Source organism: Condylura cristata, unplaced genomic scaffold (genome assembly GCF_000260355.1).
Source record: "Condylura cristata isolate star-nosed mole 26May11 unplaced genomic scaffold, ConCri1.0 scaffold00023, whole genome shotgun sequence".
Lineage (NCBI taxonomy): Eukaryota > Metazoa > Chordata > Mammalia > Eulipotyphla > Talpidae > Condylura > Condylura cristata.
Window position 1 is genome coordinate 35,902,498 of NW_004567124.1, and position 9,112 is coordinate 35,911,609.

Here is a 9,112-nt window from a genome sequence, read left to right on the forward strand (position 1 = left end):
GGGAAATGCACGGGATTATGGTGATGGCACATGGGTGACTTGGTGATGGGAAACCCGCGGGGATTACAATTGAGATGGAAAAAAAATGTACAAAATGATGTAAAAATAAACTTTTGTAATAAAAAAAAATTGGAGCACATTAACTCAAGTTTCCTAACTATAAAAGACCAGTAACCATGATGATCCAGCAATAGAGACTTTTTGAAAAATTTGATGAAACTTATGTGATTCTATACAACAACATCAGGTGGCATATAAGGTTAATTTGAAGTCATGACAGGAGGGCACAGAAAAAATTTGACAAAAGATTTGAAATGTCTATGTATTGAAAACTATAAAATATTTTTGAGAAAAATAAAAGAACTAAATAAGATGATAGTATTCTGTGGTCGTAGGACTGTAATATTTGCTACTACATCAGTCCTCAATTTGACCTGAAGATTCAGTCCTATCTTTTCTATTTTTAAGGGTTTAAAAAAAAGATTTATTTATTTATGCATACAGAACTGGGGTACAGGCCAGTGGTGCAGGGGCAGTGAGAGACTCACCAGAGAGAGAGTGCGGAGCAGAACAGGCAGACTGATGAAGTACACTGCTGAGGGGAGCTGCGGGCAAGACAGGAGAGGTCTGCTGTGCCATGTGGTCCCCTCCAGGGCAAGGGATCAAACTTGCACTGAGACCTGTGGCCGGCTTGCTGTGCTGTGTCCTAAACTGTTATGCCACCAGGGAGGGCCCACAGTCCTATCTTAATTAAAGTCCTAGCAGGTGTTTTAGTAGAAATTGACAAACTAATTTTAAAATTTCTACGGAAATGCAAAATACCTAGATGACTGAAAAATAGTCTTGAAAATTAAAAAGTGGGGTATTTCATACTATCTGATTTCATTTCTTACTTTATAATAAGACACGGTGGTATTTGGTGTCAAGAAAATTTTGATTTAACATAGGTGTCAAGGAAATTCAACATGGAAAGGGTACACTTTTCCAAATAATGGTGGTTTGATATTCATATGCAAAAAGAATGTAGACCCTTATCATACACAGAAATTAGCTGAAAGTGGATCTAAATGTAAAAACTAAAATGTTTTTTTTCTCTTAGAAGAACACTTAGTACATTGTTTCATTTTTTTACCTAATATGAAATGCATAATTGATGAATGAAAAAATGTTAGATTTCATCCAAATTACATCCAGTGCTTCAAAAGATTCCATTATAAAAATGAAAAGACACTTTGCTAATTGAAATTATCAAACTCTTACAAACTGACTTTAATCCAGAATATTTAAAGAATTCTTTCAACCCAATAATAAAAAGACAAATAATCCAATTAAATTTCAGGCAAATTCAGGCAAAAGAAGTCCAGCAAAGTGGTAGCAGAGTGAAGAAAACAGTGTTCTACCTCAGTCTTGTGAATATATGGGGATTGGCAGGTCTTTGGAATATTCCAACTTCAATTTCAACTAGTAGCCTTTTTTACGAAGAGACATGGCTATGTGATCTGTTTCCCACTGCTGATTTCAAGCTTCTGCTATCCAACATCGAGAGCTCAGGCTTAAGTTAATAATTCTTACTCTGCTGGTATATGTATTTTAAAAAGAAGAATTAAATACCTGGCAATAATGGGCAACAAGTTAACAGGATTGTGATGAATAATTAAGATCTTGCATGGGCAGAAGATGTTATGGAGATACATGTTATGGAGAGATCGTGATCTGTCAAGAATGAATATTAAAATGTCTATCAATGACAATAAGTCAAAGCACAAAATTTCAGGCTAGAGGAAGGACAAATGAAATAAAAAGTGATCAATTGATGAAAAATTGACCCTGTATCAACTGCAATCCATGCCCAACTCTGTGCCTAGTGTTCAAAAATAGCTCAGAAGTGGAAGCTGACATAAGTCTATAAAATGCTATCACCAAGAAACTGGCTTAGAGGAGGAGCTCACTGTGGATCTCTACCACGCAGCTGTGGACTCAAAGTACAGTCAGAAGCTTAAATCCCTGATCCTCACTGAATGTGATCCTTTGGTAGCCTACCCACTGGTTCTTTGTAATCTACATTTCTTTGCCAGTACTACTTCTGCAGTTACTTCAACAGGCCAAAGACAACTGTTGAAAGTCTATCTGTTACAACATTCGGCCTCCCCCCAAGAAAAAACCAAAAAATGAAGAGACAGAGAACATATCACAAACTCTGTAGCCAAAAATCCCTGAGAATAATTTCAGTTCAGCAGAACCATAGAACATGACTAAAGAAGAGTTCAGGGTAACAGCTATAACAATTTTTGGAACTGAACAAAAACAGTGGATGTTATAAAGCAACAACAAAATAAAGAATATATGAGGCAGCTACTATTGTAACAGAGCTAAGAAATAGTATAGGCAAATTAAAGAAAACCAGAAAACCAATCAAACCAGTTGATAATAGGCCTCAGCAGCTGGCAAACAGAAGCAAAAGAGAAAGAACTTGAAAGCATAATTTCAAAGCAATGGAGGAAGAATGTTAAGAGGTTATGGCATACTGTGGCTGAGGCTTCCTTGACCATGGAGAAAGCCCCTACCCCTCCCTCCTTTTACTCAAAACCTGCCTGTTTATATGCCTTTTCCTCCCTCTTCTCCTCCCCTGGGGTGTAGTAGGGTGTTTTATCTGTGCCTGGAAGCATGAGGAGGCCCTTAGGGGTCGTTGAGCCAGTGGTAAGTGCTGCTTTCCTGGCTGTTTGGTCTGCCATATCATTTCCCTGTGTCCATCGGACATGTCCGTGACCATGGCCAGGAGTGTGAATAATAGCAACTGATTGAGGCAATTGGAGGGCCTTTAACTGGTGAATAAGTGGGACATTAATAATTGGGGTAACTTTAGTGGTCAGGAAACCCTGATTCTCCCAGATTTGACCATGGTGGAAGGTGATGGAATAGGCATATTTTGAATCTGTGATGATGTTGGCCCATTTGCCCTCAGACAGCTGAAAAGCCCTTGCTAAGGCAATTAATTCAGCCTGCTGATTTGCCGTTCCTCCTGCCAGGGGCCTGGCTTTTATGACTTGTCTAGTGTGGTGACAGCATATGCAGCATGAGGTGGGTCTCCACAGACTGAGCCATCTACATACTGGCACCATGCATCTTCCAGAGGAGAGAACCTGAGGTCAGGCCAGGGTCACTGGGCCCTCTCCACTTCCTGAGTACAGGAATGTAAGGGGGCCCCCTGCAGTTCGACCATTGTTTTAAAGCTTTTAAGGAGGACGGAGGGGGAAGACGTCTGCCACCCTGGCCACCCCCCAGGGTCACCTGAGAGTTTTCTATAAGTAGGGCATGTTTGGGGCACTGATTTTTCCAATGTCCCAGTTGGCCACACTGAGGTCAGGGCCCCGGGGGAGGATAGCCCTGGGGGAGGACGGTTAAATTGGTGGGGACAATGATTAGCCCAGTGGCTGGTATCACCACATCTAAAGCACTGTGGAATTTTCTTTGGCTCTGAGAGGTCCTGACACAAGCCATCATTAGAGCGACCTGCTGCTGAGCCCTTGACTCGTTCCAGATATTGAAAGCCCTATACGATGTGTCTAGTAACTCTTTGATGGGGGTTTGAGGTCCCATTTCTGCCTTGATGATTTTTCTCCTGATATCTGGGTAAGATTGTGTGATAAAGTGGGATGCTAATATGGCTTGGCCCACTGGTTGTTTGAGATTGAGGCGGGTGTATTTTTGTAGGCAGTGGGTAAGGCAACCTAGAAAGGCCACTGGATTTTCATCAGCTCCCTGAGAAATGTCCTTGAGTTTGTCATAATTCACGGTTTTTTGAGCCGTGGCTTTAAGGCCTGCTATTAAACAGGCGAAGTATATGTTTCTCCTAAGTCTACCTGGACTATCTCTTTGGTAGTCCCAGTTTGGGTCCTGATCTGGGACAGCCTCACCCCCTGTTGGATGATCGGGATTAAGGGCATTTTGGCAATCTGTGTGTTCTTTGGCTGCCTGAAAAATCTGCACTCTGACCTCTGAAGGAAGGGTGGCCACTAAGATGATATTAATGTCCTGCCACGTCAGATCAAAGGATTGACGAAGGAAGGTGAACTCCTGTGTGTACAGTATAGGGTCATCCTGAAAAGAGCCGAGCCATTTTTCTATGTTTGAGAGCTCTGAAAGTGGAAAAGGCGAATAGATCCTGACCGTGCCTTCCGGTCCTGGGGATCCCAAGGGAGGGCCATCCTTCCCATATGGGGTGTCAGGCCATTCACCACTATCCTCTTTGTTGTTATTGTCTCCTGTAACAGGGGAGTTTTGGACCCTTCTTGTCTGAGTAGGATATGGCGGGGTCAAGTCAGGTACCGGAGCAGAAGGGAAAAGATAGTCTCCTTCCTCATCCATAGGAAAGAGAGGAATTGGTTTTGGATGCTGGGGACAGGGGTGACTGGGAATGCCTGTTTTTGCCACTAGTATATAGAAGGGACTGCAAAGCTTAAGAAGTGAAGGACTGGAACGGATATAAAAGAAAACCTGAAGATAAAGGGTCTCAGAGCACTTGCCAGTGCAGTATAAAAACCTGCCTAGATCCTTAAGGACTGAGTAATCAAGTGTTCCTCCTTCTGGCCACCAGTGATTGTTATTAACTTATATTGGGGCCATACTACATTGCAGAAACGAACAAGTTTTTTTTTTTTTCTTGAGGCCATCTTGTTTAAGACCCAAAGTATCCCAATGACTGAGGATGCATTGGAGGGGGTTTAAAAGTTACCCACTATGTGTGGAGTGAGAGAAAAGAAGAGAAGAGACAAAAACAAAAAAATAAAAAACAAAAACAGCTTAAGAGGTAAGTGTGCCCTAGGAAGGACAAATACATCAAAATACGCCCTGGGAGGGACAAATTCAACAAGCTATGTCCTGAGAGAGACAAATTCACAAGCTGTGCCCTGGGAGGGACCAAAAACGCCCTAGGAGCGACCAAAAACACTCTGTGAGGGATGAGTGCGCCCTAGGAGGGACCACACTGAGAGAAAGGAGAAAAAAAAAGAGGGAGAGTAGAGGGTGTTCTTGAGCCAGAATCGGGGTGACTTACCCTAACCTTGTTCCTGCGATGTAATCACATATTTTTGGCACCACAGAGGTGATGCCAAGAGGAGCAAAACGCCAAGATCAACAGAAAGACTGCAGCAAAGAGGGAGGCCAGGAGGCCTTGGGGATCAGGATACATTCAAATTGACTGTTCCCACCTGACTCCTCGTGGAATCTAAAGAGACCCTTAGCATAGGAGTGCGCATATAAGCCGTGCCTGGTTGGCCAAGTCTAGAGCTACTGGCCAAGTCTCCACTAAGCCTTATGGGTCTCAAGAACAAGGATACAGTCCCAATCAACCCCGAGCCAGTATGCTAGGACTGGTGTAAGAGCTGTTTATTCACTCACACAATCACACCTACATTCCAGAGAGAAGGAAAGAGAGGAGAAAAGAAGCACGCTAGGTCACAGAAAAGGTTCAAAGTATGGCTCTACTCAACGATCCTGGGTTTCAGAACCAATTTGTTTTGACCGGCTGCAAGAAAGAAAGATGGGAGGCAGAAAGGCTGAGCAAGCAGAGTTTATTACTCCTGGACAGCAGCTGAGATGGAGTCCCTAGGTGGGGTCTGCAGCTATTGCCAACTCAATAAGGGGGAAGGGTCTCCCTGCATAGGTGCAAAGCTCAGATGCCAAAGGAATGACTCATTGCTGTGTCCTTGATGTGAGGCCCAGTTCGTTATCCTTCAGCTAGTTCCATCCCGGATACGAGGCCCAGTTAATTGGATGCAAGGCCTAATTTAGTACTGTCTTATCCAATCCCTCAGTCAATCTCCGCACTTGGTCACTCCCAACCAAAAACCACATTCACACTAGTGAGAATGGCACATATTAAAATAACTACCAACAACAGGTGTTGGTGAGGATGTGGAGAAAAAGGAACTCTCCTGCACTACTGGTGAGAATGCAAACCGATACAACCACTATGGAAAGCTATATGGAGGTTTTTCAAAAGGCTACAAATAGAGCTTCCATTATGACCCAGCAATCCCACTCCTAGGTATATACCCAAAAGACATAAAAATTGATTCAAAAGGACACCTGCACCCCCATATTTATTGCTGCTCTATTCACAATAGGGAAGAAATGGAATCAACCCAAATGCCCAAATGTAGATGACTGGATTAAGAAGATGTGGCACATATATGCAGTAGAATATTACTCAGCAATCAAAAATGATAAACTCATGCCTTTTGCAGCAACATGGATGGAGCTGGAAGGGATCATGTTTAGTGAAATAAGCCTGAAAGAAAAAGAAAAATACCGGATGGTTTCAGTCATAGCAGGAGCATAAGGGATTGGGGAGGAGGGAGAGGGGTTTGGAAGAGACAAGCAAATGTAATAGAGTAAAAATGAAAACAATGATCAACTATAAACCAGAGACATTTTATGGGGGGTAGGAGGGGAAATGGGATCGGAACTTGGGTTGGGAAGAGTGCACTAGACTGTAGTGATGGCACATGGGTGAAGTGGTGGTGGGAAGCCATGGGAATTACAACTGAGATGGAAAAATGCACAAAAAAGAATTATGTAAAAAAAAAGAAAGATTTTGCAATTCAGTATTGCCCCACCCAAAAAGAAAGAAGTGTCAAAAGGGTTATTATAAAGCTTCTACTATACAGGCAACAACAAGTTCACCTAAATCATTTAACATGTAGAAGAGTAACAATGTGATCATTCAGAAAAAAACAAATCAGATCACATAAATAGCCCCTCATATACTGACCTCAGTAGAACCCTCCAAAAAATTAATATAACACAAAGGACAATGGATAAGGAACCTAAATAAGACATAGAAAGACAAACCAAACTAAAACCAAAATGAAAAAAAGAAAGAAACACAAAAGAAAATGTCAAAGAGCACTGATGTCTCAGTAATTACCTTCAATATAAATAGACTGAATTCACCAGTCTAAAGATGTAGAGTGACTGAATGGCTTAAAAAAAATTATAGCTGTGTGTTTTTTATGAGAAATACATCTCACCAACAAAAGCTTAGAGTTGAAGGCTAGAAAACAGTCATATAAGCAAATGCAACCAAAAAAAGCAGAAGAAACTATACTAATATCTGTTAAATAGACTCCCATTAAAAAGGCTAATAAGACATATAGACATTATATTATTACTTAGAACCTAATGAGCTGAGAAGATATGACACTCATACATTCATCAAATTATGGAGCACTTAAGACAATGACCAAATAGAAATGGATAGAAAACAACCACTATAGTAGGGCCTCTTTAATACCTCACATTCAACTGTGGACAGATCAATCCTTTGCTGAATAAGCAATAACCTTAAAAGAGGGGCTAGACCAAATAAATCTAGCAGGTTTCTATAGAATACTCCATCCAAGAACCATTGCATACAACATTATTTTTCAAGCATACATTGAAGATTTTAAGAATAGGCTATATGTTGGGACAGCAGGACAAATGTTGAAGCTACAGGGATCAAAATTATACCAAGTATTCTCTTTGACTATAATGCCATACAATCAGAAATGAACACTAAGGGGAAAAGAAGCAAGAATAACTATGAATACATAACAACTAACCAGTATGCTGTTTAATTGCTAAATTGCTATTGTATAAATTAAAAGTAGGAATCAAAGTATACCTCACTCCACAATGAAGAAAATGGGGCTAAGAGACATTAAGATCAAGATCACACATCTAGAAAAAGGATTTAAACTCAGATGATTATAGGTCCCAGACCCATTATAGATCCCACCTGAGCTACCTCAGACAAGGGTGATGGCCTCACAGCATGTTGCTGAGAGAGGAAACTTTTGCCCTCATCAGGCACAGGTTCTTTTAGTCTTTTTGTTTCTTTGATATTTTCTTGCCATCAGTTGTTTCTTGTTGTTAGAAAGTGACTCCTTCATGCTTTGTAATATCTTAAAAGATCATCAAGCTTGTTAGAACTTTGGGTGACACCGAAAATAGGGGAGTAGAAAAGGTGCTCACTTCTGTGACACCTGGCAGGGTTCTGATTAACAAACTTCTCCCCTAAGTAGGGAAGCATCTAGCTTGTCTGGATATTCTAGCAAGTTCACCTCAACCCTGCATATCATAAAGATAAGGGGCACATTTATATAATTTGATAAGAAAGATGTGTACATATGTGTGTATATAAATCAAAATTGAGATGGAGGAAAACACATCTCAATTCTTATTTTCCTTAGGTCATGGAGGACCTTGAAGAAATATCTAATTGAACCAAATCATTGCTTCTTTCTAAAAGACAAAATGAAACACGGTAAGGTATTTCCTCTTGAATAAGACTTAAGTTGTGATACCATGACACATAGTCTGTTCTGCTGCGACGCATGTGTTTCTATGATAAATATTAACTCATATACAACCGGTAAATAGGGGAACGATGTCAGTATTTAGAAGTTGAAATGCTTCAAATGTAATTTTTTCCAACAAGCTAATGTGTTAATCAGGCAACTTTTCTCACTAATAGAAAAGATGAAAAAAAGAAAAGCATTGATAGATGAAGGCAGCTACTTCTAGACCATATATTTTTTGAATTACTAATTTTTTTCATTGTCATAGTCCCCATAATTTTTCTGTCACCTTTTCACTCATGAATCATTACCATATTCCCTTATGTTCTCCCTTCCCGTTTTTTTTTTTTTTTTATGTAGAAGAACTGGGGTGTAGGCCAAAGGTGTAAGAAGATTCATCAGAGACAAATTGGGGAGCAGAACAAGCCAGATCTACTGAAATAGATTGCTGAGGGGAGCAGTGGGTAAGACAGGAGAGGTCTGCTGCACCTTATATGGGTTAGTTTCCTAGCTGGGGATCAAACTCAGGCTGTAGTGGTGATAGCACTGAGACTTAATCCCTAGGCCCCCAGAGAGGTTCCTCCCATATTTTTGCCCTTTCTTAAACCCCCTCCCTTCTGTATGCTTTTTTACCTTTCTTGACCTTTTGTTTGGTTTCTCTATATTCCATATATAAGTGAGCCCCTTACTTTCTTTTCATAGTTAGTTTTTAGTTTTATGTTTTTTTTTATTACAAAGTTTATTTTTACATCATTTTGCACATTTTTTTT

At 40.6% G+C, this 9,112-nt stretch overlaps 1 non-coding gene across 1 annotated transcript in view; it reads left to right on the forward strand.

The window, feature by feature from the left end:
* LOC101619239 overlaps window positions 1-9,112 on the forward strand; it is a 33,029-nt gene that overhangs the window by 10,166 nt on the left and 13,751 nt on the right. The window contains exon 3 of the transcript XR_001145713.1: window positions 8,235-8,308. This is a non-coding gene — a transcript (uncharacterized LOC101619239). The remainder of the gene's footprint in view (window positions 1-8,234; window positions 8,309-9,112) is intronic.